The following is an 11,028-nucleotide window of genomic DNA, read 5'->3' as shown; positions in this document are numbered from 1 at the left end:
TACCATCTTTCAAAAAGCGAAAACACTGTTCATCGAGTGATGTTTGATGGGACCTTGGGGACGCAACTTCCTCTTCTCCAGCAAAGTCCCTCCTTGCTATTGCACACGTGCAGGCCGAGAACTTTTGCTCCATCGCACAGATGCTCTGGTTCCTTACATGTCAGTCCACAGCTCTCAAAGTGCATTCTAACCGATTGCGCTGACATGAGGCTCTCATTGACGAATATATCATCGATGTATGAGGATGTTGCCTGTTGCACTGCCTCATCCTGCTGCCGGATAGCATGCATGATTGCTGTCATAAAGCCTGGTGCCACATTTAGACTGAACCCTTGCCTGGTTAGACAATATCGGGTTTCTCCAATTTCCACAATGGCCACAATTTCTTCTCAATGCGTATTTGCAGATAGGCCTGCGTAGGTCCAGAGTTGCCACATTCGATCCCTGCTGTCGCCACTCCCTTAATTTGAGTGCACACACATCAGCCTTTGCCATATACTGCATATGCTCCTCCAGTGAGGCGCATTGGGACCACGCATTCCATATGCTTCACCCCACTGAGCTGACATATTAATTCTGCTTTTTCCACCCATTCCTGCACTGAGTGATCAGTGCTACTGCCATCAAACAGGGGAATTAGCTTGGGGTCAAATCCTGACATCATGCCAAAATAGCTTGTGTTTGTTACAACTCTACTTTCAAACGAGTCATTGTTTGTTTCGTGTTTAATTCTTTTCTTCTACCTCTTCTTTTACACACGTCCGTTCGCTTTAATGACTAAAAATCGTCTGTCCTCTTGCTTTCCTTTCGTCGTTATTTATGCAATCAGGGTAAGAGATTCCCCGTGATTCCACGAGACTTTTTCCACATAAACACATGCGGGCGCCATCTTGATTCTCAATTTGTGCTCTGCATGCACAAATGCGCAGCCGCTTTAACGGTAAGCCACTTTTTTCTCCATATTTATATTTATAAAAATTAACATAATAAATTGAATTTTACTAAATTAACTATACTTTTTCAAATTATTTTTATATTTTCAGAGTTTGCAAAAATGAAAAGAAATCCATAAATGGATAAGAAGGACCTTTCATAATTGGTGATTTAAATAACTTTATAATAATAAAATTTCTGTATGTAAATTTTCTGAAGTCTAAATTAATCAGCGTATCTCATCATACTAACCATTGCATATAATTTTTGTGGAATTAGATGCGAGCAAACATGGGAGACAAACCTCATTCTTGTGAAGTATGTGGTTATTCATTTGCATGGAAGTCACGTTTGTTGAATCATATGAAAACTCATACAGGAGAGAAACCATATTCTTGTGAAATATGTAGTTCTTCTTTTGCACTAAAGTCAACTTTGTTGAATCATATGAAAACACATACGGGAGAGAAACCACATTCTTGTGAAATATGTAACTCTTCTTTTGCACAGAAGTCAAGTTTGTTGTATCATATGAAAATACATACGGGGGACAAACCACATTTTTGTGAAGTATGTGGTTCTTCTTTTGTATGGAAGTCAAGTTTGTTGAGTCATATGAAAACACACACGGGAGAAAAACCACATTCGTGTGACGTATGTGGTTCTTCTTTTGCATGGAAGTCAACTTTGTTGCTTCATATGAACAGACATACGGGAGAGAAACCACATTCTTGTGAAGTGTGTGGTTCGTCTTTTGCAGAGAAGTCATATTTGTTGTCATATGAAAACACATACAGGAGAGAAACCATATTCTTGTGAAGTATGTGGCTCCTCTTTTGCAAAGAAATCAACTTTGTTGACTCATATGAAAACACATACGGGAGAGAAACCACATGCATGTGAAGTATGTAGCTCTTCTTTTGCACAGAAGTCAAGTTTGTTGCGTCATATGAAAAGACATATGGGGGACAAACCACATTTTTGTGAAGTATGTGGTTCTTCTTTTGCATGCAAGTCAAAGTTGTTGAGTCATATGAAAACACATACAGGAGAGAAACCACATTCTTGTGAAGTATGTGGCTCTTCTTTTGCAAAGAAATCAACTTTGTTGAATCATATGAAAACACATACGGGAGAAAAACCACATTCGTGTGAAGTATGTGGCTCGTCTTTTTCACAGAAGTCAAGTTTGTTGCGTCATATAAAAACACATACGGGGGAGAAACCACAATCTTGTGAAATATGTGGCTCCTCTTTTGCAGATAAATCAACTTTGTTGCGTCATATGCTAACACATACTGGAGAAAAACCACATTCCTGTGTAATATGTAGTTCTTCTTTTGCCTGGAAGTCAAGTCTGTTGAGTCACATGAAAACACATGGAAGACAAACAATGTTCTTGTGAAGTATGTGGTACTTCTTTTGCCTGGAAGTCAAGTCTGTTGAGTAATATTATATTGTTCGTTTGCATAGAAATTAAATTTTTTGACTCATGAAAACACATATTGGGAACAACCCACATTCTTGTAAAGTATGTGGTCTTTCCCCTGCCATAGGTGTCAAATTTTTGAAGTCATATGAAAATACATAGGGCTATGGAAGAAGAACCTGAAGTCCTACCTAACTTATATTTCTGGTGAACCAAGTGCAAAAGAGATCTAAACAGTTGCAGTTAAGGGAGCATAAAGATACTAAAAAGAGCTCTCGGTTGGTTTTAACAAAAAGTAGGGCAATTTTGGCAGCTGGTTTGACTGCCCAATACCCATAATTACAATCGTCAAAGGAAGAAAATTTTTGAAAAACAAAAACAAAACCTAAATATCCCATGCAGTAGCAAATCCTGGGAACATGTACCTAAAAGAACAGTCCAAAATAAATCATACACTATCCGCTTTAATTACGAAATAACAAGTGTAGTTCGTGCAACAGAGAAGTTAGTTTGAGCCATTTGACATTTGCTAGAGTCTATGCTACTATACAATGAAATACAATGGATTGTGTAAATATATCCACATCATCTGTAAAATGTTGAATATTGAATGCTGCAGCAAGTCTTGGGAACAACAGTTGGACATATACACCATAGACTATACGATTCCTATAGCTACATGCTTCAAATGAGACAAGCAGGAGAAAGAATCAACCTTAGAAGTTAGTTTCCCCAATATTATTTTGTTGAACAGAGAAAAATATGACGAAATACCAGGGTTTTATGTACGACATAGAAAAGAAACTGTAATCTTTAGAAAATCTGTATTCCAGTAATTATAGGAGGAACTTAGACAAAAGAATTTTAAACAACTACCTGGCAAATATACCTGCTGAACCAAGTGCAAGAGAGATTTGCATAGAAGGAACATTTGTTGTGCCATATGTAAAAATATACTGAATACAAAAGAACTAGAATGGAACATACAAATATGTATGTATCTCTTATAGAGTTTAAGTATGTGCCTTAGGTAGGGAGCACTTTTATTTCTGAGGACTTCGACTTGTCAGGTTTATTCGACACTCCGTTTTTAAAACTTCCAATCCCAAACTTCAACATTCTATTATCAGAACTTTTAAAATTATTTTCAAAACGTCCAAATCCACAAGACACCCTGTTGTTAAACCTATTAACTCCACAACTCGACATTCTGTTGTCAAAACGTCCAACTCCAAAACTCAACACTTTTCAAGTTTACTTGCACATGCCTACATACCTGGCACATTTTTTAAACTCATCCTCTATTCTGTACAAGTCTTTTTTTTAATTCACCTGTTTCTTTTGCATAGAAATGTCGACATTCTGCATCGCTGTGATGAGCATTACACATAAAACCAATTGGATGTAACCATTTTAGGGTTTCTCTTTTTTTTATTACACAACCGACCTTTGTTCCCATGCAAGCACAGTTTCAATTTTCCCTACAAAGTAAAATAAGAAAAACTAAAAAGCCACATTTGTGTACGTTGCTTCTCTGACGAGAGAAAATAATATGATCCTTTGATTTAGTTAATAATTTTTTTAAATAAACAAATTTTTTATTCTCATGTAAATCTTTAAAATGAAAGAGCATACAACTTTTATGCTAATTTCACGTCTTAACAGTTTTTATGAAATCAGCTTTAGACAAACATGCGAACAACCATGTTAGTCCTTTCGATTTTTTGTTACACAACCGACCCTTTGAAGGACGCACACATGCTAGCCAAGTAAGTTTTAATTTTTCCTACAAAGTAAAATAAGGAAAACTGAAAATATTTTTTTTATGATGTAGCGCTTCTGTTTATATGAAATCAGCATTAGACAAACATGCGAACACAAAATTGTACTGTTTTCAGATTTTGTGAATGTCTGGCATCTGGTAGTATGTTACATTCACAAATGATAACATTTTGAAAAAATTAAAACCATATTTTTGTATTCTTGTTATATGTGTGTGTTGGTATTCTTGTTATATGTGTGTGCTTGTGTTGGTATTTTTGTTATATGTGTGTGTTGGTATGTTTGTTATATGTGTGTGTTGGTATTTTTGTTATATGTGTGTGTTGGTATACTTGTTATATGTGTGTGGTGATATTCTTGTTATATGTGTGTGTTTGTATTGTGTTAAAAATTTGTGTTACTTTCTCATGCAAAAACGATAGAAACGAATCTGATACTTTGATTATCTTAATAATTTACTTTTAAAAACAAGTTTTTATTCTGGTGTAAATCTTTAAAATCACCAAAAGAACATACAGCCTTTATGCCGAGTTCAACGTTTTAATAGTTTAAAAAAATGTTTTTTTTAATTTAATACATCTCAATGAAACGTCTATTTTATATCAAGTTTTTATATTCAAATATCTACTTAAGATTTTAGCCTTATCATTGTCGTTTTCATATATATTTTTGTAATGTAGCTCTTCTGTTTATATGAAATCAGCTTTAGACAAACATGCAAACATACAATTGTACTGTTTTGAGATTTTGTGAATGTCTGGCATCTGATAGTATACTCCATTCAGAAATGATAAAATTTTGAAAAAGTTAAAACCATATTTTGGTATTCTTGTTATATGTGTGTGTGTTATTATTGTGTGTTGGTGTTATTGTTTAAAAGTTGTTACTTTCTCATGCAAAAACGCTATTGATTATGTTAATAATTGTCTTTAAAAAAGTTTTTATTCTCGTGTAAATCTTTAAAACAACCCACAAAAAAACATTCATCCTTCATGCAATAAAACGTTTTAACAGTTCTTTATTTGTTAAAATTTGATACATCTCAATAAAACGTTTTAAGAGTTTTTTAAAATTTAATACATGTCGATAAAATATTTTAAGAATTTTGTTATTTTTTAACAGTTTTTTATATTTTGATACATATCAATAAAACGTTTTAACAATTTTTTAAAAGATTCTATGCATCTCAATAAAACATTTTAACAGTTTTTCAATTTTTAAATTTAATACATCTCAAGAAAAATTTTTTACAGTTTTTATTTATTTTTTGTAAAAGTTAATACATCTTTATAAAACGTTTGGACAGTTTTTTAGATTTTAAAAAATTTAATACACCTCAATAAAACGTTTCACAGATTTTTTTGATTTTTAAAAAAATTTCATACACCTCAATAAAACGTCTAATTCATTTAAAGTTTTTATGTCTAAATATTTTCTTAAGATTTTAGCCTTTCATCGTAGTTGTTTTCATATAAATGTTTTGTGTGCAAGATTTTTTTTAAATAGAAGCAATCTTCAATAAGTAATGACTTTGACCAACTTCCGTTTGTTTGATCTAGTATAAATATTGCATATGCTATGCCAATAAAAACTCTGAAATAATTGTTGTTCCTGATTTACAAGAGTTTTAAATTGGTTAGGTGTGAAATAGATCCTGTCAAGTATCATGCAGTGATCAGTTGTCTTATTTGAAATCACGCACACCACAGGACACTTTTGATGAAATTAGAAGAAACGATGTGACATATACACAATACACATTGATCGAGATCAGAAGCACAGACGTCTATGAAATCCTCTGCCATGCAATTACTCTGCATCGCGTTGCATCATCCGATTTTCACGTTTTGAACCTAGAAATTTGTTTTTGAAAGGAAAGCGTTTTCCAGATTATGCAGCTTGAATTCTGAATTTTCACATCGTCTCCAAAAACTATCTCCAGTGATGCATTAAACGATGCAAGAAATGTATAACTTTGTGATGTTCTTATCTAGAAAAGCAAACTAATAACTGTGGCAATTTTTATTGTTCTACTTATATTAGAAATTAAACTGTGGCATTATCATTTACTGTTGCAACATCAGGATATCGATAAAAATTCAACAATTATAAACTTATTAACCATATAAGCCTCGGTGTAGATAAGTTGTGTTGCAATTATGTTTTTAGGGATTGTTTTATATTTATGTGAGCGAATCTTTCTGCTTAGAATTATTGATCTATTATCATTGGATTATAACATTTTGCACAGGGTGTATTTTTACTTAGTTACAACTTCTTTTATGTCGTAATTATTTAAATGTGCCCACCCAAGTCACCAGCGATATAAAATTTTGTGTTAAATCATTTCTTAAACTCTCTTGTTAAAGGATCGAAAACCTGAAATAAAATTAACAAAATGTTAGAATAGTTAGTTTAGGAAAAATACATTGTGACGTACATATTTATTATAAAGGAAATATATTAAACATTAATGAATATTACAGTCACCCGTTAGCAAGTGCTAATTTATACATAAACAGAATTTTTTTAATTAAAATTTGACGAAATTTTATAACATGTTTATATCTAGAATTTTATAATATAATAGTTATTTTCAACCCGTGAGCGTTCCTTATTAAAAGTCGTGTTTTATACAGAAAGCAAACTAATCACAAAACTTTGATAGGTGTGTGTCAATATGTTCATAGTGTGAATAATATGCACATTTAAGTAATATATTTATGTGAGTGTATGGCTGTGTGTATGTGTGTTGATTTACCTTGTTCTTTTTAGTTCGTGTATAGCTGTGTGTTGCAATTATTTCCGATCTCCAGACTCGCTAATGTGTAAGAATATGTGTATGAGATGAAGGCATGTATGTGAGTTATTGAAGATTCCTTTTCGCCTCTTTGCCTCCTCTGACCAAGTGCAGAGAAAGGGGTGTTGTTTGGCACAGATTTTGCGTATTTCGGTTCAGCAAGCTTGAGAAATTTGCAGAAATCTGATTGTCTTACCCAAAGTACTAGTTATATAGGCTTGGTTAATTTAACTTAACGTAACATATTAATGTTCAACAGAAGTTTGTAAACGGTCTTTTCATAAATGGATGCGTTTTTATCACTTTTGTGTTCGCCTTCAAGCGATCGAGAATTTTTTGTAGTCGATTTGCCTAAAAATCCATCATATTCTTGTGATTGTTGACCCCTGACCCTCATTGTAACAAAATTTAATTAAACTCTCTTCTATACTCAAACACGTAAGATATTTCTTTGCCATATCCTGTGACGATTGCATTTCTTATGCGTTTATCTAGGGAATGAAACTTTTAATCCCACCACCTGCAACACGGCATATTTCGTTTGTCGAAGTGTTATCCTGACATGTACGACCCTTACTGGTTCTAAAGTGTATACAAATTACGAAATTGTTATTAAGTCACGATTCCAATATATAACAATTAGAGTGTAATTTTTTTAGTTTAAAACTGTCGAAGGTTATGAATATTTTGAGTTAACAGGATTTTGCAAGAACTAACTTGTTTTGGAAATGACGATAGGAATTTATCACCACCACAAAGTATACGATAGGTTTCTTCAATCCTCAAATATAGCACGCCCATCCATACACCACATAAAAGTTAAATACCCTAAGAAACACATAGGTAATAAATTTTGGTTGAATGTGATGATTCGTTTATAACTAATATATAGTTAAAACCTTCTAGCTTTAAAAAAAGACAGAACACACACTACACTGAAATACTACCAAAAAGTATGATTTGTTTATATGCATTCTACGGCTTCAGTTAAGGTTATTTAGAATTAAGGTTTCTAAAATTAAGCTCTTAAAAATGTCAAATTAATCCAGCTGCAAACACCTTCTTAATACTTTACGGAATAAGTTATATAATATTTGTGATCTGAAATAAGTAGATAATGCCTGGGATAATGGATTAATGAAACGAAACACAATTGACTTTGACGTTCACCAATCGCGTATTATAATTATTGCTAATAGCCTGAGAAATATCTACCATGGAATGTGGACGGAGCTTCCCAGGCATGTTTTACAGCTAACGTGCTTTTCCACTTGAGCGCTGACTCTTTAAATGCCTCTTTCCAACTCAGGTATCTCATCTGTCATAAGTTGTTTCATTGTCACAAGTAGTTTCATTGTCACAACTGGTGGAGCACTATGTGCCAACAACGGAACCCTCATTTGTTTTTTCTTGCCACACAAAAGACTTAGAAATGTCCTTGGAAATCTAACAGAATAAATACATTTAATCGAAATGGAAAGACAAATTCCATTAAAATATAACTGCTACCGACTAATAATCGATCTTTAATCCTAGTTAATTTTTTAGTTAGAAATGTTTTTCTCTAAGTACAATTGTTTCGATTTTCTAATTGTTATTTTTATAATCGTATTCAATTTATATTTCGACCTACGCATATGATAATTACCAATTTAACACAATTATGTTATCATAGCCTGGGCTGTACTCTCGGCACTCCCTTCAACCTGATTGCAACTAAGACGATAACACGCAAAGACATCCACTTGCAAAAAAAAAGGATGCAATACCCGAGAGTAAAGATCATACGACATTATCTAGAGCAAGATGAAAACGGCCATTTTACAAAATTGATTCTATTCAAAAATGTGTTAAGACAATAAAAGATACAAAAAGAAAAGTTTACAGGTGGCACAATAATTGTTTGAACGCTCCATATATTTATATACGTTCAAAACACATGTCCATTCAAAATAAAGTAATAGCTCGGTAGCAGTATATATATATGGAATAATAAAAACAGTTCTGTCGACAAAACAAAGATCGGATTTTACACATGTCTACCACACCAGCAATATTAGACACAACTTTAATTTATATAAAAACTCCAGCTTCACAAAATGTTCCCCCTAATCTGATTTCCCGAAAAGATATTCTGCTCCAATTGCACACAAAGCCTTGTCAGAACTCTTACCAGTTCTTAAAAACCGGTAGCTATTAAGGTTAAAAGAAATATATATTCGCCAGCCAGCTATCTTACAGCTGCTGCTGATTTTCTCACACGTGCTCTGTTACACTGATCCAGAAAAGTTTTATGTATTCTTTTAGTATTTTGTAAAATGAAAACAAACATAAAAATATATACATATGCATACATATAAAAATATATACATATACATACATATAAAAATATATACATATGCATACATATAAAAATATATATACATATGAATACATATAAAAAATATATAAATATGCATACAGATAAAAAAATACATATGCATACATATAAAAATATATACATATACATACATATAAAAATATATACATATGCATACATATAAAATATATATATATGCATACATATATAAAATATATACATATGCATACATATAAAAAATATATACATATGAATACATATAAAAAATATATACATATGCATACATATAAAATATATACATATGCATACATATAAAATATATATACATATGCATACATATAAAAATATATACATATGCATACATATAAAATATATATACATATGCATACATATAAAAAATATACATATGCATACATATAAAAATATATACATATGCATACATATAAAAATATATACATATGCATACATATAAAAATATATACATATGAATACATATAAAATATATACATATGCATACATATTAAAATATATACATATGAATACATATTAAAATATATACATATGCATACATATATAAAATATATGCATACATATAAAAAATATATACATATGCATACATATAAAAATATATACATATGCATACATATAAAAATATATACATATGCATACATATTAAAATATATACATATGCATACATATAAAAAATATATACACATGCATACATATAAAAATGTATACATATTCATACATATAAGATATATATACATATGCATACATATAAAAATATATACACATGCATACATATAAAAATATATACATATGCATTTTCAACTTGGCCTCTTGTGTATTAGTGAAAAATATTTTTTCAATTGAAAGCAATGGTAGTTTTTTTCAGAACTCATTGTGTTCCTTAGAATTTAAAAAATTCTTTTCAAGGTTGAAAAATAGTCTTTTTATCTGATGTATTCATATGAAATTTCAAGATTTTCATCCGTTTTGTAATTTCACTATAATAGACATGAGGGAAAAACGAATGTACACATATTCAAAGTAATAACAGAGGCATTAGAAAACTATGTTCAGTTTATAGAGGAATGGGACCGCAAATGGATAAAAACATGTAATGCTACTAAGACTAAGCTACTTTTCTTTAATAATTATATAAAAACTTCTCAAAACGATTGCCATAAAAATATATTACCTGACAACCCATTTTTCAAACTTTTCGGCATAACATTACCACATATCCTATATCTTTACAAAGCCATAATTCGCACATGCAAAATATTGTTGCCACATCTAAATTGATAAATCTACCACCTGGGGGTACTGACATGCAGAAGTTTGAATGTAATGTGAACAGGCATCTCACTGCTAAGCTCTCCACAATCCCATGTAAGATATGATCCCAATTAGTAGCCCCTTACGCCCAAGTAGATATACTCCATGTTTGGTGTATAAAAGAGTATAAAATTTCTGATTTTACAGGAATTTTTCCTTTCTTAGTTTTAGTTTAAAAATGTTTCGTTTTTTACATATTATGTCTCAATCTACTAACAATTTCTACGCAGTATATATATATATGTATATATATATATGTTTTAAATATACTGCTTATCAGGATACGTCCTACTTCTAATAAAAGTCAAGCGTATAAAAAAAATTTAAGATTAAATAATAGATTTATAATGATATATATATATAAATGTATGAAAATATATAAAT

Source organism: Euprymna scolopes, chromosome 46 (genome assembly GCF_053919585.1).
Source record: "Euprymna scolopes isolate OS-2025 chromosome 46, ASM5391958v1, whole genome shotgun sequence".
In the NCBI taxonomy this organism is placed as follows: domain Eukaryota; kingdom Metazoa; phylum Mollusca; class Cephalopoda; order Sepiida; family Sepiolidae; genus Euprymna; species Euprymna scolopes.
This window is presented reverse-complemented; position numbering follows the sequence as displayed.